The sequence below is a fragment of the Lithobates pipiens genome, unplaced genomic scaffold (assembly GCF_037356315.1).
Source record: "Lithobates pipiens isolate NorthernLeopardFrog02 unplaced genomic scaffold, aLitPip1_a1.2 Scaffold_30, whole genome shotgun sequence".
NCBI lineage: Eukaryota > Metazoa > Chordata > Amphibia > Anura > Ranidae > Lithobates > Lithobates pipiens.
This window is the reverse complement of record NW_027507791.1, coordinates 185,138,465-185,153,231: the sequence shown is the minus strand read 5'-3', so window position 1 is coordinate 185,153,231 and position 14,767 is coordinate 185,138,465. Positions and strand designations below refer to the sequence as shown.

At 52.4% G+C, this 14,767-nt stretch overlaps 40 non-coding genes and 23 pseudogenes across 40 annotated transcripts; all 63 read left to right on the top strand.

Moving 5' to 3' along the window:
• The first annotated feature begins 300 nt into the window (after positions 1–300).
• Positions 301–419, top strand: LOC143951612 (5S ribosomal RNA). The gene has a single exon (XR_013266868.1). It is a non-coding gene; the product is annotated as a 5S ribosomal RNA (ribosomal RNA).
• Positions 420–528: 109 nt separating this feature from the next.
• LOC143952842 (5S ribosomal RNA) lies at positions 529–647 on the top strand. Its single transcript, XR_013267980.1, has one exon. It is a non-coding gene; the product is annotated as a 5S ribosomal RNA (ribosomal RNA).
• A 327-nt stretch (positions 648–974) lies between these two features.
• Positions 975–1,093, top strand: LOC143953396 (5S ribosomal RNA). Its single transcript, XR_013268482.1, has one exon. It is a non-coding gene; the product is annotated as a 5S ribosomal RNA (ribosomal RNA).
• A 109-nt stretch (positions 1,094–1,202) lies between these two features.
• On the top strand, positions 1,203–1,321 carry LOC143954542 (5S ribosomal RNA). Its single transcript, XR_013269523.1, has one exon. It is a non-coding gene; the product is annotated as a 5S ribosomal RNA (ribosomal RNA).
• A 109-nt stretch (positions 1,322–1,430) lies between these two features.
• On the top strand, positions 1,431–1,549 carry LOC143954064 (5S ribosomal RNA). The gene has a single exon (XR_013269089.1). It is a non-coding gene; the product is annotated as a 5S ribosomal RNA (ribosomal RNA).
• Positions 1,550–1,658: 109 nt separating this feature from the next.
• Positions 1,659–1,777, top strand: LOC143952085 (5S ribosomal RNA). Its single transcript, XR_013267296.1, has one exon. It is a non-coding gene; the product is annotated as a 5S ribosomal RNA (ribosomal RNA).
• A 109-nt stretch (positions 1,778–1,886) lies between these two features.
• On the top strand, positions 1,887–2,005 carry LOC143945317 (5S ribosomal RNA; annotated as a pseudogene).
• A 109-nt stretch (positions 2,006–2,114) lies between these two features.
• Positions 2,115–2,233, top strand: LOC143951195 (5S ribosomal RNA). The gene has a single exon (XR_013266490.1). It is a non-coding gene; the product is annotated as a 5S ribosomal RNA (ribosomal RNA).
• A 109-nt stretch (positions 2,234–2,342) lies between these two features.
• LOC143949237 (5S ribosomal RNA) lies at positions 2,343–2,451 on the top strand (annotated as a pseudogene).
• A 109-nt stretch (positions 2,452–2,560) lies between these two features.
• LOC143946920 (5S ribosomal RNA) lies at positions 2,561–2,679 on the top strand (annotated as a pseudogene).
• A 110-nt stretch (positions 2,680–2,789) lies between these two features.
• Positions 2,790–2,908, top strand: LOC143948902 (5S ribosomal RNA). The gene has a single exon (XR_013265438.1). It is a non-coding gene; the product is annotated as a 5S ribosomal RNA (ribosomal RNA).
• A 109-nt stretch (positions 2,909–3,017) lies between these two features.
• On the top strand, positions 3,018–3,136 carry LOC143951740 (5S ribosomal RNA). Its single transcript, XR_013266983.1, has one exon. It is a non-coding gene; the product is annotated as a 5S ribosomal RNA (ribosomal RNA).
• A 109-nt stretch (positions 3,137–3,245) lies between these two features.
• Positions 3,246–3,354, top strand: LOC143949236 (5S ribosomal RNA; annotated as a pseudogene).
• A 109-nt stretch (positions 3,355–3,463) lies between these two features.
• LOC143954096 (5S ribosomal RNA) lies at positions 3,464–3,582 on the top strand. The gene has a single exon (XR_013269118.1). It is a non-coding gene; the product is annotated as a 5S ribosomal RNA (ribosomal RNA).
• Positions 3,583–3,691: 109 nt separating this feature from the next.
• LOC143946179 (5S ribosomal RNA) lies at positions 3,692–3,810 on the top strand (annotated as a pseudogene).
• A 109-nt stretch (positions 3,811–3,919) lies between these two features.
• On the top strand, positions 3,920–4,038 carry LOC143952297 (5S ribosomal RNA). The gene has a single exon (XR_013267488.1). It is a non-coding gene; the product is annotated as a 5S ribosomal RNA (ribosomal RNA).
• Positions 4,039–4,147: 109 nt separating this feature from the next.
• Positions 4,148–4,266, top strand: LOC143952318 (5S ribosomal RNA). The gene has a single exon (XR_013267506.1). It is a non-coding gene; the product is annotated as a 5S ribosomal RNA (ribosomal RNA).
• A 109-nt stretch (positions 4,267–4,375) lies between these two features.
• Positions 4,376–4,494, top strand: LOC143943673 (5S ribosomal RNA; annotated as a pseudogene).
• Positions 4,495–4,603: 109 nt separating this feature from the next.
• On the top strand, positions 4,604–4,722 carry LOC143943867 (5S ribosomal RNA; annotated as a pseudogene).
• Positions 4,723–4,831: 109 nt separating this feature from the next.
• On the top strand, positions 4,832–4,950 carry LOC143954052 (5S ribosomal RNA). Its single transcript, XR_013269078.1, has one exon. It is a non-coding gene; the product is annotated as a 5S ribosomal RNA (ribosomal RNA).
• Positions 4,951–5,059: 109 nt separating this feature from the next.
• Positions 5,060–5,178, top strand: LOC143952084 (5S ribosomal RNA). Its single transcript, XR_013267295.1, has one exon. It is a non-coding gene; the product is annotated as a 5S ribosomal RNA (ribosomal RNA).
• A 109-nt stretch (positions 5,179–5,287) lies between these two features.
• Positions 5,288–5,406, top strand: LOC143945316 (5S ribosomal RNA; annotated as a pseudogene).
• Positions 5,407–5,515: 109 nt separating this feature from the next.
• On the top strand, positions 5,516–5,634 carry LOC143951193 (5S ribosomal RNA). Its single transcript, XR_013266488.1, has one exon. It is a non-coding gene; the product is annotated as a 5S ribosomal RNA (ribosomal RNA).
• A 109-nt stretch (positions 5,635–5,743) lies between these two features.
• On the top strand, positions 5,744–5,852 carry LOC143949235 (5S ribosomal RNA; annotated as a pseudogene).
• Positions 5,853–5,961: 109 nt separating this feature from the next.
• Positions 5,962–6,080, top strand: LOC143946919 (5S ribosomal RNA; annotated as a pseudogene).
• A 110-nt stretch (positions 6,081–6,190) lies between these two features.
• LOC143948889 (5S ribosomal RNA) lies at positions 6,191–6,309 on the top strand. Its single transcript, XR_013265437.1, has one exon. It is a non-coding gene; the product is annotated as a 5S ribosomal RNA (ribosomal RNA).
• A 109-nt stretch (positions 6,310–6,418) lies between these two features.
• Positions 6,419–6,537, top strand: LOC143951739 (5S ribosomal RNA). Its single transcript, XR_013266982.1, has one exon. It is a non-coding gene; the product is annotated as a 5S ribosomal RNA (ribosomal RNA).
• A 109-nt stretch (positions 6,538–6,646) lies between these two features.
• On the top strand, positions 6,647–6,755 carry LOC143949233 (5S ribosomal RNA; annotated as a pseudogene).
• Positions 6,756–6,864: 109 nt separating this feature from the next.
• Positions 6,865–6,983, top strand: LOC143954095 (5S ribosomal RNA). Its single transcript, XR_013269117.1, has one exon. It is a non-coding gene; the product is annotated as a 5S ribosomal RNA (ribosomal RNA).
• A 109-nt stretch (positions 6,984–7,092) lies between these two features.
• Positions 7,093–7,211, top strand: LOC143946178 (5S ribosomal RNA; annotated as a pseudogene).
• A 109-nt stretch (positions 7,212–7,320) lies between these two features.
• LOC143952296 (5S ribosomal RNA) lies at positions 7,321–7,439 on the top strand. The gene has a single exon (XR_013267487.1). It is a non-coding gene; the product is annotated as a 5S ribosomal RNA (ribosomal RNA).
• A 109-nt stretch (positions 7,440–7,548) lies between these two features.
• Positions 7,549–7,667, top strand: LOC143952316 (5S ribosomal RNA). The gene has a single exon (XR_013267505.1). It is a non-coding gene; the product is annotated as a 5S ribosomal RNA (ribosomal RNA).
• Positions 7,668–7,776: 109 nt separating this feature from the next.
• LOC143943671 (5S ribosomal RNA) lies at positions 7,777–7,895 on the top strand (annotated as a pseudogene).
• Positions 7,896–8,004: 109 nt separating this feature from the next.
• LOC143954540 (5S ribosomal RNA) lies at positions 8,005–8,123 on the top strand. The gene has a single exon (XR_013269522.1). It is a non-coding gene; the product is annotated as a 5S ribosomal RNA (ribosomal RNA).
• Positions 8,124–8,232: 109 nt separating this feature from the next.
• On the top strand, positions 8,233–8,351 carry LOC143951735 (5S ribosomal RNA). Its single transcript, XR_013266979.1, has one exon. It is a non-coding gene; the product is annotated as a 5S ribosomal RNA (ribosomal RNA).
• Positions 8,352–8,460: 109 nt separating this feature from the next.
• Positions 8,461–8,579, top strand: LOC143947682 (5S ribosomal RNA; annotated as a pseudogene).
• A 109-nt stretch (positions 8,580–8,688) lies between these two features.
• Positions 8,689–8,807, top strand: LOC143954040 (5S ribosomal RNA). Its single transcript, XR_013269067.1, has one exon. It is a non-coding gene; the product is annotated as a 5S ribosomal RNA (ribosomal RNA).
• Positions 8,808–8,916: 109 nt separating this feature from the next.
• Positions 8,917–9,035, top strand: LOC143948827 (5S ribosomal RNA). Its single transcript, XR_013265431.1, has one exon. It is a non-coding gene; the product is annotated as a 5S ribosomal RNA (ribosomal RNA).
• A 109-nt stretch (positions 9,036–9,144) lies between these two features.
• Positions 9,145–9,261, top strand: LOC143948157 (5S ribosomal RNA; annotated as a pseudogene).
• Positions 9,262–9,370: 109 nt separating this feature from the next.
• Positions 9,371–9,489, top strand: LOC143948632 (5S ribosomal RNA). Its single transcript, XR_013265414.1, has one exon. It is a non-coding gene; the product is annotated as a 5S ribosomal RNA (ribosomal RNA).
• Positions 9,490–9,598: 109 nt separating this feature from the next.
• LOC143944478 (5S ribosomal RNA) lies at positions 9,599–9,717 on the top strand (annotated as a pseudogene).
• Positions 9,718–9,826: 109 nt separating this feature from the next.
• On the top strand, positions 9,827–9,945 carry LOC143954094 (5S ribosomal RNA). The gene has a single exon (XR_013269116.1). It is a non-coding gene; the product is annotated as a 5S ribosomal RNA (ribosomal RNA).
• A 110-nt stretch (positions 9,946–10,055) lies between these two features.
• On the top strand, positions 10,056–10,174 carry LOC143953326 (5S ribosomal RNA). The gene has a single exon (XR_013268419.1). It is a non-coding gene; the product is annotated as a 5S ribosomal RNA (ribosomal RNA).
• Positions 10,175–10,283: 109 nt separating this feature from the next.
• LOC143949972 (5S ribosomal RNA) lies at positions 10,284–10,392 on the top strand (annotated as a pseudogene).
• Positions 10,393–10,501: 109 nt separating this feature from the next.
• Positions 10,502–10,620, top strand: LOC143948939 (5S ribosomal RNA). The gene has a single exon (XR_013265442.1). It is a non-coding gene; the product is annotated as a 5S ribosomal RNA (ribosomal RNA).
• Positions 10,621–10,729: 109 nt separating this feature from the next.
• On the top strand, positions 10,730–10,848 carry LOC143954093 (5S ribosomal RNA). The gene has a single exon (XR_013269115.1). It is a non-coding gene; the product is annotated as a 5S ribosomal RNA (ribosomal RNA).
• A 110-nt stretch (positions 10,849–10,958) lies between these two features.
• On the top strand, positions 10,959–11,077 carry LOC143953325 (5S ribosomal RNA). The gene has a single exon (XR_013268418.1). It is a non-coding gene; the product is annotated as a 5S ribosomal RNA (ribosomal RNA).
• A 109-nt stretch (positions 11,078–11,186) lies between these two features.
• On the top strand, positions 11,187–11,305 carry LOC143950854 (5S ribosomal RNA). The gene has a single exon (XR_013266182.1). It is a non-coding gene; the product is annotated as a 5S ribosomal RNA (ribosomal RNA).
• Positions 11,306–11,414: 109 nt separating this feature from the next.
• On the top strand, positions 11,415–11,523 carry LOC143949971 (5S ribosomal RNA; annotated as a pseudogene).
• Positions 11,524–11,632: 109 nt separating this feature from the next.
• Positions 11,633–11,751, top strand: LOC143948926 (5S ribosomal RNA). Its single transcript, XR_013265440.1, has one exon. It is a non-coding gene; the product is annotated as a 5S ribosomal RNA (ribosomal RNA).
• Positions 11,752–11,860: 109 nt separating this feature from the next.
• On the top strand, positions 11,861–11,979 carry LOC143952315 (5S ribosomal RNA). Its single transcript, XR_013267504.1, has one exon. It is a non-coding gene; the product is annotated as a 5S ribosomal RNA (ribosomal RNA).
• Positions 11,980–12,088: 109 nt separating this feature from the next.
• Positions 12,089–12,207, top strand: LOC143953467 (5S ribosomal RNA). The gene has a single exon (XR_013268547.1). It is a non-coding gene; the product is annotated as a 5S ribosomal RNA (ribosomal RNA).
• A 109-nt stretch (positions 12,208–12,316) lies between these two features.
• LOC143951908 (5S ribosomal RNA) lies at positions 12,317–12,435 on the top strand. The gene has a single exon (XR_013267136.1). It is a non-coding gene; the product is annotated as a 5S ribosomal RNA (ribosomal RNA).
• Positions 12,436–12,544: 109 nt separating this feature from the next.
• Positions 12,545–12,663, top strand: LOC143944074 (5S ribosomal RNA; annotated as a pseudogene).
• Positions 12,664–12,772: 109 nt separating this feature from the next.
• On the top strand, positions 12,773–12,891 carry LOC143946164 (5S ribosomal RNA; annotated as a pseudogene).
• Positions 12,892–13,000: 109 nt separating this feature from the next.
• Positions 13,001–13,119, top strand: LOC143943528 (5S ribosomal RNA). Its single transcript, XR_013264943.1, has one exon. It is a non-coding gene; the product is annotated as a 5S ribosomal RNA (ribosomal RNA).
• A 109-nt stretch (positions 13,120–13,228) lies between these two features.
• On the top strand, positions 13,229–13,347 carry LOC143948479 (5S ribosomal RNA; annotated as a pseudogene).
• Positions 13,348–13,456: 109 nt separating this feature from the next.
• Positions 13,457–13,575, top strand: LOC143948030 (5S ribosomal RNA; annotated as a pseudogene).
• A 109-nt stretch (positions 13,576–13,684) lies between these two features.
• LOC143953014 (5S ribosomal RNA) lies at positions 13,685–13,803 on the top strand. The gene has a single exon (XR_013268135.1). It is a non-coding gene; the product is annotated as a 5S ribosomal RNA (ribosomal RNA).
• Positions 13,804–13,912: 109 nt separating this feature from the next.
• On the top strand, positions 13,913–14,031 carry LOC143946619 (5S ribosomal RNA; annotated as a pseudogene).
• A 109-nt stretch (positions 14,032–14,140) lies between these two features.
• Positions 14,141–14,259, top strand: LOC143951313 (5S ribosomal RNA). Its single transcript, XR_013266597.1, has one exon. It is a non-coding gene; the product is annotated as a 5S ribosomal RNA (ribosomal RNA).
• A 109-nt stretch (positions 14,260–14,368) lies between these two features.
• On the top strand, positions 14,369–14,487 carry LOC143952941 (5S ribosomal RNA). The gene has a single exon (XR_013268070.1). It is a non-coding gene; the product is annotated as a 5S ribosomal RNA (ribosomal RNA).
• Positions 14,488–14,596: 109 nt separating this feature from the next.
• On the top strand, positions 14,597–14,715 carry LOC143950946 (5S ribosomal RNA). Its single transcript, XR_013266264.1, has one exon. It is a non-coding gene; the product is annotated as a 5S ribosomal RNA (ribosomal RNA).
• The last annotated feature ends 52 nt before the right edge of the window (positions 14,716–14,767 follow it).

Sequence of the window (14,767 nt, the reverse complement as noted above, 5' to 3'; positions counted from 1 at the left end):
GATCTGCTGTATTTTTCCTCTCGATTGCCCGAGGTGACCACCTTGGCTTTTGTCCAGAGAGTTGTAGATAGGGTGCAAGATCGCCTATGGCCACATTACCCTGAATGCGCTCGTTCTCGTATGCAAAGCAGGGTCGGGCCTGCTTAGTACCTGCATGGGAGACCGCCTGGGAATACCAGGTGCCGTAGGCTTTTTTCCATTATGTTGTTGGTTTTGGCGACCAGCTGTATTTTTCCTCTCGATTGCCCGAGGTGACCACCTTGGCTTTTGTCAAGAGAGTTGTAAGTAGGGTGCAAGATTGCCTACGGCCACATCACCCTGAATGCGCTCGATCTCATCTGATCTCGGATGCTAAGCAGGGTCGCGTCTGGTTAGTACCTGGATGGGAGACCGCCTGGGAATACCAGGTGCCGTAGGCTTTTTTCCATTATGTTGTTGGCTTTGGCGACCTGCTGTATTTTTCCTCTCGATTGCCCGAGGTGACCACCTTGGCTTTTGTCAAGAGAGTTGTAAGTAGAGCGCAAGGTCGCCTACGGCCACATCACCCTGAATGCGCTCGATCTCGTCTGATCTCGGATGCTAAGCAGGGTCTGGCCTGGTTAGTACCTGGATGGGAGACCGCCTGGGAATACCGGGTGCCGTAGGCTTTTTTCCATTATGTTGTTGGCTTTGGCGACCTGCTGTATTTTTCCTCTCGATTGCCCGAGGTGACCACCTTGGCTTTTGTCAAGAGAGTTGTAAATAGCGTGCAAGATCGCCTACGGCCACATTACCCTGAATGTGCTCATTCTCGTATGCTAAGCAGGGTCGGGCCTGGTTGGTACCTGGATGGGAGGCCGCCTGGGAATACCAGGTGTCGTAGGATTTTTTCCAATATGTTGTTGGCTTTGGCGACCTGCTGTATTTTTCCTCTCCTTTGCCTGAGGTGACCACCTTGGCTTTTGTCAAGAGAGTTGTAAGTAGGATGCAAGATCGCCTACGGCCACATCACCCTGAATGCGCTCTATCTCGTCTGATCTCGGATGCTAAGCAGGGTCGGGCCTGGTTAGTACCTTGATGGGAGACCGCCTGGGAATACCAGGTGCCGTAGGCTTTTTTCCATTATGTTGTTGGCTTTGGCGACCTGCTGTATTTTTCCTCTCGATTGCCCGAGGTGACCACCTTGGCTTTTGTCAAGAGAGTTGTAAGTAGGGTGCAAGATCGCCTACGGCCACATCACCCTGAATGCGCTCGATCTCGTCTGATCTCGGATGCTAAGCAGGGTCGGGCCTGGTTATTACCTGGATGGGATTCCGCCTGGGAATACCAGGTGCCGTAGGCTTTTTTCCATTATGTTGTTGGCTTTGGCGACCTGCTGTATTTTTCCTCTCGATTGCCCGAAGTGACCACCTTGGCTTTAGTCAAGAGAGTTGTAAGTAGGGTGCAAGATTGCCTACGGCCACATCACCCTGAATGCGCTCGATCTCGTCTGATCTCGGATGCTAAGCAGGGTCGGGCCTGGTTAGTACCTGGATGGGAGACCGCCTGGGAATACCAGGTGCCGTAGGCTTTTTTCCATTATGTTGTTGGCTTTGGCGACCTGCTGTATTTTTCCTCTCGATTGCCCGAGGTGACCACCTTGGCTTTTGTCAAGAGAGTTGTAAGTAGAGTGCAAAGTCGCCTACGGCCACATCACCCTGAATGCGCTCGATCTCGTCTGATCTCGGATGCTAAGCAGGGTCTGGCCTGGTTAGTACCTGGATGGGAGACCGCCTGGGAATACCAGGTGCCGTAGGCTTTTTTCCATTATGTTGTTGGCTTTGGCGACCTGCTGTATTTTTCCTCTCGATTGCCTGAGGTGACCACCTTGCCCTTTGTTAAGAGAGTTGTAAGTAGGATGCAATGTTGCCTACGGCCACATCACCCTGAAAGCGCTCAATCTCGTCTGCTCTCGGATGCTAAGCAGGGTCTGGCCTGGTTAGTACCTGGATGGGAGACCGCCTGGGAATACCAGGTGCCGTAGGCTTTTTTCCATTATGTTGTTGGCTTTGGCGACCTGCTGTATTTTTCCTCTCGATTGCCCGAGGTGACCACCTTGGCTTTTGTCAAGAGAGTTGTAAGTAGGGTGCAAGATCGCCTACGGCCACATCATCCTGAATGCGCCCAATCTCATCTGATCTCGGATGCTAAGCAGGGTCGGGCCTGGTTAGTACCTGGATGGGAGACCGCCTGGGAATACCAGGTGCCGTAGGCTTTTTTCCATTATGTTGTTGGCTTTGGCGACCTGCTGTATTTTTCCTCTCGATTGCCCGAGGTGACCACCTTGGCTTTTGTCAAGAGAGTTGTAAGTAGGGTGCAAGATCGCCTACTGCCACATCACCCTGAATGCGCTCGCTCTCGGATGCTAAGCAGGGTCGGGCCTGGCTAGTACCTGGATGGGAGACCGCCTGGGAATACCAGGTGCCGTAGGCTTTTTTTCATTATGTTGTTGGCTTTGGCGACCTGCTGTATTTTTCCTCTCGATTGCCCGAGGTGACCACCTTGGCTTTTGTCAAGAGAGTTGTAAGTAGGGTGCAAGATCGCCTACTGCCACATCACCCTGAATGCGCTCGATCTCGTCTGATCTCGGATGCTAAGCAGGATCGGGCCTGGTTAGTACCTGGATGGGAGACCGCCTGAGAATACCATGTGCCGTAGGCTTTTTTTCCATTATGTTGTTGGCTTTGGCGACCTGCTGTATTTTTCCTCTCGATTGCCCGAGGTGACCACCTTGGCTTTTGTCAAGAGAGTTGTAAGTAGGGTGCAAGATCGCCTACGGCCACATCATCCTGAATGCGCCCGATCTCATCTGATCTCGGATGCTAAGCAGGGTCGGGTCTGGTTAGTACCTGGATGGGAGACCGCCTGGGAATACCAGGTGCCGTAGGCTTTTTTCCATTATGTTGTTGGCTTTGGCGACCTGCTGTATTTTTCCTCTCGCTTGCCCGAGGTGACCACCTTGGCTTTTGTCAAGAGAGTTGTAAGTAGGGTGCAAGATCGCCTACGGCCACATCACCCTGAATGCGCTCGATTTCGTCTGATCTCGGAAGCTAAGCAGCGTCGGGCCTGGTTAGTACCTGGATGGGAGACCGCCTGGGAATACCAGGTGCCGTAGGCATTTTTCCATTATGTTGTTGGCTTTGGCGACCTGCTGTATTTTTCCTCTCGATTGCCCGAGGTGACCACCTTGGCTTTTGTCAAGAGAGTTGTAAGTAAGGTGCAAGATCGCCTACTGCCACATCACCCTGAATGCGCTCGCTCTCGGATGCTAAGCAGGGTCGGGCCTGGCTAGTACCTGGATGGGAGACCGCCTGGGAATACCAGGTGCCGTAGGCTTTTTTTCATTATGTTGTTGGCTTTGGCGACCTGCTGTATTTTTCCTCTCGATTGCCCGAGGTGACCACCTTGGCTTTTGTCAAGAGAGTTGTAAGTAGGGTGCAAGATCGCCTACTGCCACATCACCCTGAATGCGCTCGATCTCGTCTGATCTCGGATGCTAAGCAGGGTCGGGCCTGGTTAGTACCTGGATGGGAGACCGCCTGAGAATACCAGGTGCCGTAGGCTTTTTTTCCATTATGTTGTTGGCTTTGGCGACCTGCTGTATTTTTCCTCTCGATTGCCTGAGGTGACCACCTTGGCTTTTGTTAAGAGAGTTGTAAGTAGGGTGCAAGATTGCCAAGGCCACATCACCCTGAATGCGCTCGATCTCGTCTGATCTCGGATGCTAAGCAGGGTCGGGCCTGGTTAGTACCTGGATGGGAGACCGCCTGGGAATACCAGGTGCCGTAGGTTTTTTTCCATTATGTTGTTGGCTTTGGCGACCTGCTGTATTTTTCCTCTCGATTGCCCGAGGTGACCACCTTGGCTTTTGTCAAGAGAGTTGTAAGTAGGGTGCAAGATCGCCGACGGCCACATCATCATGAATGCGCCCGATCTCATCTGATCTCGGATGCTAAGCAGGGTCGGGCCTGGTTAGTACCTGGATGGGAGACCGCCTGGGAATACCAGGTGCCGTAGGCTTTTTTCCATTATGTTGTTGGCTTTGGCGACCTGCTGTATTTTTCCTCTCGATTGCCCGAGGTGACCACCTTGGCTTTTGTCAAGAGAGTTGTAAGTAGGGTGCAAGGTAGCCTACGGCCACATCACCCTGAATGCGCTCGATCTCGTCTGATCTCGGATGCTAAGCAGCGTCGGGCCTGGTTAGTACCTGGATGGGAGACCGCCTGGGAATACCGGGTGCCGTAGGCTTTTTTCCATTATGTTGTTGGCTTTGGCGACCTGCTATATTTTTCCTCTCGATTGCCCGAGGTGACCACCTTGGCTTTTGTTAAGAGAGTTGTAAGTAGGGTGCACGATTGCCTACGGCCACATCACCCTGAATGCGCTCGGTCTCGTCTGATCTCGGATGCTAAGCAGGGTCTGGCCTGGTTAGTACCTGGATGGGAGACCGCCTGGGAATACCAGGTGCCGTAGGTTTTTTTCCATTATGTTGTTGGCTTTGGCGACCTGCTGTATTTTTCCTCTCGCTTGCCCGAGGTGACCACCTTGGCTTTTGTCAAGAGAGTTGTAAGTAGGGTGCAAGATCACCTATGGCCACATCACCCTGAATGCGCTCGATCTCATCTGATCTCGGATGCTAAGCAGGGTCGGGCCTGGTTAGTACCTGGATGGGACACCGCCTGGGAATACCATGTGCCGTAGGCTTTTTTCCATTATGTTGTTGGCTTGGGTGACCTGCTGTATTTTTTCTCTCGATTGCTCGAGGTGACCACCTTGGCTTTAGTCAAGAGAGTTGTAAGTAGGGTGCAAGATTGCCTACGGCCACATCACCCTGAATGCGCTCGATCTCGTCTGATCTCGGATGCTAAGCAGGGTCGGGCCTGGTTAGTACCTGGATGGGAGACCGCCTGGGAATACCAGGTGCCGTAGGCTTTTTTCCATTATGTTGTTGGCTTTGGCGACCTGCTGTATTTTTCCTCTCGATTGCCCGAGGTGACCACCTTGGCTTTTGTCAAGAGAGTTGTAAGTAGAGTGCAAAGTCGCCTACGGCCACATCACCCTGAATGCGCTCGATCTCGTCTGATCTCGGATGCTAAGCAGGGTCTGGCCTGGTTAGTACCTGGATGGGAGACCGCCTGGGAATACCAGGTGCCGTAGGCTTTTTTCCATTATGTTGTTGGCTTTGGCGACCTGCTGTATTTTTCCTCTCGATTGCCTGAGGTGACCACCTTGCCCTTTGTTAAGAGAGTTGTAAGTAGGATGCAATGTTGCCTACGGCCACATCACCCTGAAAGCGCTCAATCTCGTCTGCTCTCGGATGCTAAGCAGGGTCTGGCCTGGTTAGTACCTGGATGGGAGACCGCCTGGGAATACCAGGTGCCGTAGGCTTTTTTCCATTATGTTGTTGGCTTTGGCGACCTGCTGTATTTTTCCTCTCGATTGCCCGAGGTGACCACCTTGGCTTTTGTCAAGAGAGTTGTAAGTAGGGTGCAAGATCGCCTACGGCCACATCATCCTGAATGCGCCCAATCTCATCTGATCTCGGATGCTAAGCAGGGTCGGGCCTGGTTAGTACCTGGATGGGAGACCGCCTGGGAATACCAGGTGCCGTAGGCTTTTTTCCATTATGTTGTTGGCTTTGGCGACCTGCTGTATTTTTCCTCTCGATTGCCCGAGGTGACCACCTTGGCTTTTGTCAAGAGAGTTGTAAGTAGGGTGCAAGATCGCCTACTGCCACATCACCCTGAATGCGCTCGCTCTCGGATGCTAAGCAGGGTCGGGCCTGGCTAGTACCTGGATGGGAGACCGCCTGGGAATACCAGGTGCCGTAGGCTTTTTTTCATTATGTTGTTGGCTTTGGCGACCTGCTGTATTTTTCCTCTCGATTGCCCGAGGTGACCACCTTGGCTTTTGTCAAGAGAGTTGTAAGTAGGGTGCAAGATCGCCTACTGCCACATCACCCTGAATGCGCTCGATCTCGTCTGATCTCGGATGCTAAGCAGGATCGGGCCTGGTTAGTACCTGGATGGGAGACCGCCTGAGAATACCATGTGCCGTAGGCTTTTTTTCCATTATGTTGTTGGCTTTGGCGACCTGCTGTATTTTTCCTCTCGATTGCCCGAGGTGACCACCTTGGCTTTTGTCAAGAGAGTTGTAAGTAGGGTGCAAGATCGCCTACGGCCACATCATCCTGAATGCGCCCGATCTCATCTGATCTCGGATGCTAAGCAGGGTCGGGTCTGGTTAGTACCTGGATGGGAGACCGCCTGGGAATACCAGGTGCCGTAGGCTTTTTTCCATTATGTTGTTGGCTTTGGCGACCTGCTGTATTTTTCCTCTCGCTTGCCCGAGGTGACCACCTTGGCTTTTGTCAAGAGAGTTGTAAGTAGGGTGCAAGATCGCCTACGGCCACATCACCCTGAATGCGCTCGATTTCGTCTGATCTCGGAAGCTAAGCAGCGTCGGGCCTGGTTAGTACCTGGATGGGAGACCGCCTGGGAATACCAGGTGCCGTAGGCATTTTTCCATTATGTTGTTGGCTTTGGCGACCTGCTGTATTTTTCCTCTCGATTGCCCGAGGTGACCACCTTGGCTTTTGTCAAGAGAGTTGTAAGTAAGGTGCAAGATCGCCTACTGCCACATCACCCTGAATGCGCTCGCTCTCGGATGCTAAGCAGGGTCGGGCCTGGCTAGTACCTGGATGGGAGACCGCCTGGGAATACCAGGTGCCGTAGGCTTTTTTTCATTATGTTGTTGGCTTTGGCGACCTGCTGTATTTTTCCTCTCGATTGCCCGAGGTGACCACCTTGGCTTTTGTCAAGAGAGTTGTAAGTAGGGTGCAAGATCGCCTACTGCCACATCACCCTGAATGCGCTCGATCTCGTCTGATCTCGGATGCTAAGCAGGGTCGGGCCTGGTTAGTACCTGGATGGGAGACCGCCTGAGAATACCAGGTGCCGTAGGCTTTTTTTCCATTATGTTGTTGGCTTTGGCGACCTGCTGTATTTTTCCTCTCGATTGCCTGAGGTGACCACCTTGGCTTTTGTTAAGAGAGTTGTAAGTAGGGTGCAAGATTGCCAAGGCCACATCACCCTGAATGCGCTCGATCTCGTCTGATCTCGGATGCTAAGCAGGGTCGGGCCTGGTTAGTACCTGGATGGGAGACCGCCTGGGAATACCAGGTGCCGTAGGTTTTTTTCCATTATGTTGTTGGCTTTGGCGACCTGCTGTATTTTTCCTCTCGATTGCCCGAGGTGACCACCTTGGCTTTTGTCAAGAGAGTTGTAAGTAGGGTGCAAGATCGCCGACGGCCACATCATCATGAATGCGCCCGATCTCATCTGATCTCGGATGCTAAGCAGGGTCGGGCCTGGTTAGTACCTGGATGGGAGACCGCCTGGGAATACCAGGTGCCGTAGGCTTTTTTCCATTATGTTGTTGGCTTTGGCGACCTGCTGTATTTTTCCTCTCGATTGCCCGAGGTGACCACCTTGGCTTTTGTCAAGAGAGTTGTAAGTAGGGTGCAAGGTAGCCTACGGCCACATCACCCTGAATGCGCTCGATCTCGTCTGATCTCGGATGCTAAGCAGCGTCGGGCCTGGTTAGTACCTGGATGGGAGACCGCCTGGGAATACCGGGTGCCGTAGGCTTTTTTCCATTATGTTGTTGGCTTTGGCGACCTGCTATATTTTTCCTCTCGATTGCCCGAGGTGACCACCTTGGCTTTTGTTAAGAGAGTTGTAAGTAGGGTGCACGATTGCCTACGGCCACATCACCCTGAATGCGCTCGGTCTCGTCTGATCTCGGATGCTAAGCAGGGTCTGGCCTGGTTAGTACCTGGATGGGAGACCGCCTGGGAATACCAGGTGCCGTAGGTTTTTTTCCATTATGTTGTTGGCTTTGGCGACCTGCTGTATTTTTCCTCTCGCTTGCCCGAGGTGACCACCTTGGCTTTTGTCAAGAGAGTTGTAAGTAGGGTGCAAGATCACCTACGGCCACATCACCCTGAATGCGCTCGATCTCATCTGATCTCGGATGCTAAGCAGGGTCGGGCCTGGTTAGTACCTGGATGGGACACCGCCTGGGAATACCATGTGCCGTAGGCTTTTTTCCATTATGTTGTTGGCTTGGGTGACCTGCTGTATTTTTTCTCTCGATTGCTCGAGGTGACCACCTTGGCTTTTGTCAAGAGAGTTGTAAGTAGGGAACAAGATCGATTACGGCCACATCACCCTGAATGCTCTCGATCTCGTCTGATCTCGGATGCTAAGCAGGGTCGGGCCTGGTTAGTACCTGGATGGGAGACCGCCTGGGAATACCAGGTGCCGTAGGCTTTTTTCCATTATGTTGTTGGCTTTGGTGACCTGCTGTATTTTTCCTCTCGATTGCCTGAAGTGACCACCTTGGCTTTTGTCAAGAGAGTTGTAAGTAGGGTGCAAGATCGCCTACGGCCACTTCACCCTGAAAGCGCTCAATCTCATCTGATCTCTGATGCTAAGCAGGGTTGGGCCTGGTTAGAACCTGGATGGGAGACCGCCTGGGAATACCAGGTGCCGTAAGCTTTTTTCCATTATGTTGTTGGCTTTGGCGACCTGCTGTATTTTTCCTCTCGATTGCCCGAGGTGACCACCTTGGCTTTTGTCAAGAGAGTTGTAAGTAGGGTGCAAGATCGCCTACGGCCACATCACCCTGAATGCGCTCGATCTCGTCTGATCTCGGATGCTAAGCAGGGTCGGGCCTGGTTAGTACCTGGATGGGAGACCGCCTGGGAATACCAGGTGCCGTAGGCTTTTTTCCATTATGTTGTTGGCTTTGGCGACCTGCTGTATTTTTTCTCTCGATTGCCCGAGGTGACCACCTTGGCTTTTGTCAAGAGAGTTGTAAGTAGGGTGCAAGATTGTCTATGGCCACATCACCCTGAATGCGCTCGATCTCGTCTGATCTCGGATGCTAAGCAGGGTTGGGCCTGGTTAGTACCTGGATGGGAGACCGCCTGGGAATACCAGGTGCCGTAGGCTTTTTTCCATTATGTTGTTGGCTTTGGCGACCTGCTGTATTTTTCCTCTCGATTGCCCGAGTTGACCACCTTGGCTTTTGTCAAGAGAGTTGTAAGTAGGATGCAAGATCGCCTTGTCACATCATCCTGAATGCGCCCGATCTCATCTGATCTCGGATGCTAAGCTGGGACGGGCCTGGTTAGTACCTGGATGGGAGACCGCCTGGGAATACCAGGTGCCATAGGCTTTTTTCCATTATGTTGTTGGCTTTGGCGACCTGCTGTATTTTTCCCCTCGTTTGCCCGAGGTGACCACCTTGGCTTTTGTCAAGAGAGTTGTAAGTAGGGTGCAAGATCGCCTACGGCCACATCACCCTGAATGCGCTCGATCTCGTCTGATCTCGGAAGCTAAGCAGCGTCGGGCCTGGTTAGTACCTGGATGGGAGACCGCCTGGGAATACCAGGTGCCGTAGGCATTTTTCCATTATGTTGTTGGCTTTGGCGACCTGCTGTATTTTTCCTCTCGATTGCCCGAGGTGACCACCTTGGCTTTTGTCAAGAGAGTTGTAAGTAGGGTGCAAGATCGCCTACTGCCACATCACCCTGAATGCGCTCGCTCTCGTCTGATCTCGGATGCTAAGCAGGGTCGGGCCTGGCTAGTACCTGGATGGGAGACCGCCTGGGAATACCAGGTGCCGTAGGCTTTTTTTCATTATGTTGTTGGCTTTGGCGACCTGCTGTATTTTTCCTCTCGATTGCCCGAGGTGACCACCTTGGCTTTTGTCAAGAGAGTTGTAAGTAGGGTGCAAGATCGCCTACTGCCACATCACCCTGAATGCGCTCGATCTCGTCTGATCTCGGATGCTAAGCAGGGTCGGGCCTGGTTAGTACCTGGATGGGAGACCGCCTGAGAATACCAGGTGCCGTAGGCTTTTTTTCCATTATGTTGTTGGCTTTGGCGACCTGCTGTATTTTTCCTCTCGATTGCCTGAGGTGACCACCTTGGCTTTTGTTAAGAGAGTTGTAAGTAGGGTGCAAGATTGCCTACGGCCACATCACCCTGAATGCGCTCAATCTCGTCTGATCTCGGATGCTAAGCAGGGTCGGGCCTGGTTAGTACCTGGATGGGAGACCGCCTGGGAATACCAGGTGCCGTAGGTTTTTTTCCATTATGTTGTTGGCTTTGGCGACCTGCTGTATTTTTCCTCTCGATTGCCCGAGGTGACCACCTTGGCTTTTGTCCAGAGAGTTGTAAATAGGGTGCAAGATCGCCTACGGCCACATTACCCTGAATGCGCTCGTTCTCGTATGCAAAGCAGGGTCGGGCCTGGTTGGTACCTGGTTGGGAGACCGCCTGGGAATACCAGGTGCCGTAGGCTTTTTTCCATTATGTTGTTGGGTTTGGCGACCTGCTGTATTTTTCCTCTCCATTGCCTGAGGAGACCACCTTGGCTTTTGTCAAGAGAGTTGTAAGTAGGGTGCAAGATCGCCGACGGCCACATCATCCTGAATGCGCCCGATCTCATCTGATCTCGGATGCTAAGCAGGGTCGGGCCTGGTTAGTACCTGGATGGGAGACCGCCTGGGAATACCAGGTGCCGTAGGCTTTTTTCCATTATGTTGTTGGCTTTGGCGACCTGCTGTATTTTTCCTCTCCATTGCCTGAGGAGACCACCTTGGCTTTTGTCAAGAGAGTTGTAAGTAGGGTGCAAGATCGCCTACTGCCACATCACCCTGAATGCGCTCGATCTCGTCTGATCTCGGATGCTAAGCAGGGTCGGGCCTGGTTAGTACCTGGATGGGAGACCGCCTGAGAATACCAGGTGCCGTAGGCTTTTTTTCCATTATGTTGTTGGCTTTGGCGACCTGCTGTATTTTTCCTCTCGATTGCCTGAGGTGACCACCTTGGCTTTTGTTAAGAGAGTTGTAAGTAGGGTGCAAGATTGCCTACGGCCACATCACCCTGAATGCGCTCAATCTCGTCTGATCTCGGATGCTAAGCAGGGTCGGGCCTGGTTAGTACCTGGATGGGAGACCGCCTGGGAATACCAGGTGCCGTAGGTTTTTTTCCATTATGTTGTTGGCTTTGGCGACCTGCTGTATTTTTCCTCTCGATTGCCCGAGGTGACCACCTTGGCTTTTGTCAAGAGAGTTGTAAGTAGGGTGCAAGATCGCCTACGGCCACATCACCCTGAATGCGCTCGATCTCGTCTGATTTCGGATGCTAAGCAGGGTCGGGCCTGGTTAGTACCTGGATGGGAGACCGCCTGGGAATACCAGGTGCCGTAGGCTTTTTTCCATTATGTTGTTGGCTTTGGCGACCTGCTGTATTTTTCCTCTCGATTGCCCGAGGTGACCACCTTGGCTTTTGTCCAGAGAGTTGTAAATAGGGTGCAAGATCGCCTACGGCCACATTACCCTGAATGCGCTCGTTCTCGTATGCAAAGCAGGGTCGGGCCTGGTTGGTACCTGGTTGGGAGACCGCCTGGGAATACCAGGTGCCGTAGGCTTTTTTCCATTATGTTGTTGGGTTTGGCGACCTGCTGTATTTTTCCTCTCCATTGCCTGAGGAGACCACCTTGGCTTTTGTCAAGAGAGTTGTAAGTAGGGTGCAAGATCGCCGACGGCCACATCATCCTGAATGCGCCCGATCTCATCTGATCTCGGATGCTAAGCAGGGTCGGGCCTGGTTAGTACCTGGATGGGAGACCGCCTGGGAATACCAGGTGCCGTAGGCTTTTTTCCATTATGTTGTTGGCTTTGGCGACCTGCTGTATTTTTCCTCTCGATTGCCCGAGGTGACCACCTTGGCTTTTGTCAAGAGAGTTGTAAGTAGGGTGCAAGATAGCCTACGGCCACATCACCCTGAATGCGCTCGATCTCGTCTGATCTCGGATGCTAAGCAGCGTCGGGCCTGGTTAGTACCTGGATGGGAGACCGCCTGGGAATACCGGGTGCCGTAGGCTTTTTTCCATTATGTTGTTGGCTTTGGCGACCTGCTATATTTTTCCTCTCCATTGCCCGAGGTGACCACCTTGGCTTTTGTTAAGAGAGTTGTAAGTAGGGTGCACGATTGCCTACGGCCACATCACCCTGAATGCGCTCGATCTCGTCTGATCTCGGATGCTAAGCAGGGTCTGGCCTGGTTAGTACCTGGATGGGAGACCGCCTGGGAATACCAGGTGCCGTAGGTTTTTTTCCATTATGTTGTTGGCTTTGGCGACCTGCTGTATTTTTCCTCTCGATTGCCCGAGGTGACCACCTTGGCTTTTGTCAAGAGAGTTGTAAGTAGGGTGCAAGATCGCCTACGGCCACGTCACCCTGAATGCACTCGATCTCGTCTGATCTCGGATGCTAAGCAGAGTCGGGCCTGGTTAGTACCTGGGTGGGAGACCGCCTGGGAATACCAGGTGCCGTAGGCTTTTTTCCATTATGTTGTTCGCTTTGGCGACCTGCTGTATTTTTCCTCTCGATTGCCCGAGGTGACCACCTTGGCTTTTGTCCAGAGAGTTGTAAGTAGGGTGCAAGATCCTCTACGGCCACATCACCCTGAATGCGCTTGATCTCGTCTGATCTCGGATGCTAAGCAGGGTCGGGCCTGGTTAGTACCTGGATGGGAGACTGCCTGGGAATACCAGGTGCCGTAGGCTTTTGTCCATTATGTTGTTGGCTTTGGCGACCTGCTGTATTTTTTCTCTCTATAGCCCGAGGTGACCACCTTGGCTTTTGTCAAGAGAGTTGTAAGTAGGGTGGAAGATCGCCTACAGCCACATCACCCTGAATGCGCTCGATCTCGTCTGATCTCGGATGCTAAGCAGGGTCGGGCCTGGTTAGTCCTTGGATGGGAGACCGCTTAGAAATACCAGGTGCCGTAGGCTTTTTTCCATTATGTTGTTGGCTTTAGCGACCTGCTGTATTTTTCCTCTCGATTGCCCGAGGTGACCACCTTGGCTTTTGTCAAGAGAGTTGTAAGTAGGGTGCAAGATCGCCTACGGCCACATCACCCTGAATGCGCTCGATCTCGTCTGATCTCGGATGCTAAGCAGGGTCGGGCCTGGTTAGTACCTGGATGGGAGACCACCTGGGAATACCAGGTGCCGTAGGCATTTTTCCATTATGTTGTTGGCTTTGGCGACCTGCTGTATTTTTCCTCTCGATTGCCCGAGGTGACCACCTTGGCTTTTGTCAAGAGAGTTGTAAGTAGGGTGCAAGATCGCCTACGACCACATCACCCTGAATGCGCTCGATCTCGTCTGATCTCGGATACTAAGCCGGGTCGGGCTTGGTTAGTACCAGGATCGGAGACCGCCTTGGAATACCAGGTGCCGTAGGCTTTTTTCCATTATGTTGTTGGCTTTGGCGACCTGCTGTATTTTTCCTCTCGATTGCCCTAGGTGACCACCTTGGCTTTTGTCAAGAGAGTTGTAAGTAGGGTGGAAGATCGCCTACAGCCACATCACCTTGAATGCGCTCGATCTCGTCTGATCTCGGATGCTAAGCAGGTTCGGGCCTGGTTAGTACCTGGATGGGAGACCGCCTGGGAATACCAATTGCCGTAGGCTTTTTTCCATTATGTTGTTGGCTTTGGCGACCTGCTGTATTTTTCCTCTCGATTGCCTGAGGTGACCACCTTGGCCTTTGTCAAGAGAGTTGTAAGTAGGGTGCAAGATCGCCTTCGGCCACATCACCCTGAATGCGCTCGATCTCGTCTGATCTCGGATGCTAAGCAGGGTTGTGCCTGGTTAGTACCTGGATGGGAGACCGAATGGGAATACCAGGTGCCGTAGGCTTTTTTCCATCATGTTGTTGGCTTTGGCGACCTTCTGTATTTTTCCTCTCGATTTCCCGAGGTGACCACCTTGGCTTTTGTCAAGAGAGTTGTAAGTAGGGTGCAAGATCGCCTACGGCCACATCACCCTGAATGCGCTCGATCTCGTCTGATCTCGGATGCTAAGGAGGGTCGGGCCTGGTTAGAACCTGGATGGGAGACCACCTGGGAATACCAGGTGCAGTAGGCTTTTTTCATTTATGTTGTTGGCTTTGGCGACCTGCTGTATTTTTCCTCTCGATTGCCCGAGGTGACCACCTTGGCTTTTGTCAAGAGAGTTGTAAGTAGGGTGCAAGATCGCCTACGGCCACATCACCCTGAATGCGCTCGATCTCATCTGATCTCGGATGCTAAGCAGGGTCGGGCCTTGTTAGTACCTGGATGGGAGACCGCCTGGGAATACCAGGTGCCGTAGGCTTTTTTCCATTATGTTGTTGGCTTTGGCGACCTGCTGTATTTTTCCTCTCCATTGCCCGAGGTAACCACCTTGGCTTTTGTCAAGAGAGTTGTAAGTAGGGTGCAAGATTGCTTACGGCCACATCACACTGAATGCGCTCGATCTCATCTGATCTCGGATGCTAAGCAGGGTCGGGCTTGGTTAGTACCTGGATGGGAGACCGCCTGGGAATACCAGGTGCCGTAGGCTTTTTTCCATTATGTTGTTGGCTTTGGCGACCTGCTGTATTTTTCCTCTCGATTGCCTGAGGTGACCACCTTGGCCTTTGTCAAGAGAGTTGTAAGTAGGGTGCAAGATCGCCTACGGCCACATCACCCTGAATGCGCTCGATCTCGTCTGATCTCGGATGCTAAGCAGGGTTGTGCCTGGTTAGTACCTGGATGGGAGACCGAATGGGAATACCAGGTGCCGTAGGCTTTTTTCCATCATGTTGTTGGCTTTGGCGACCTTCTGTATTTTTCCTCTCGAT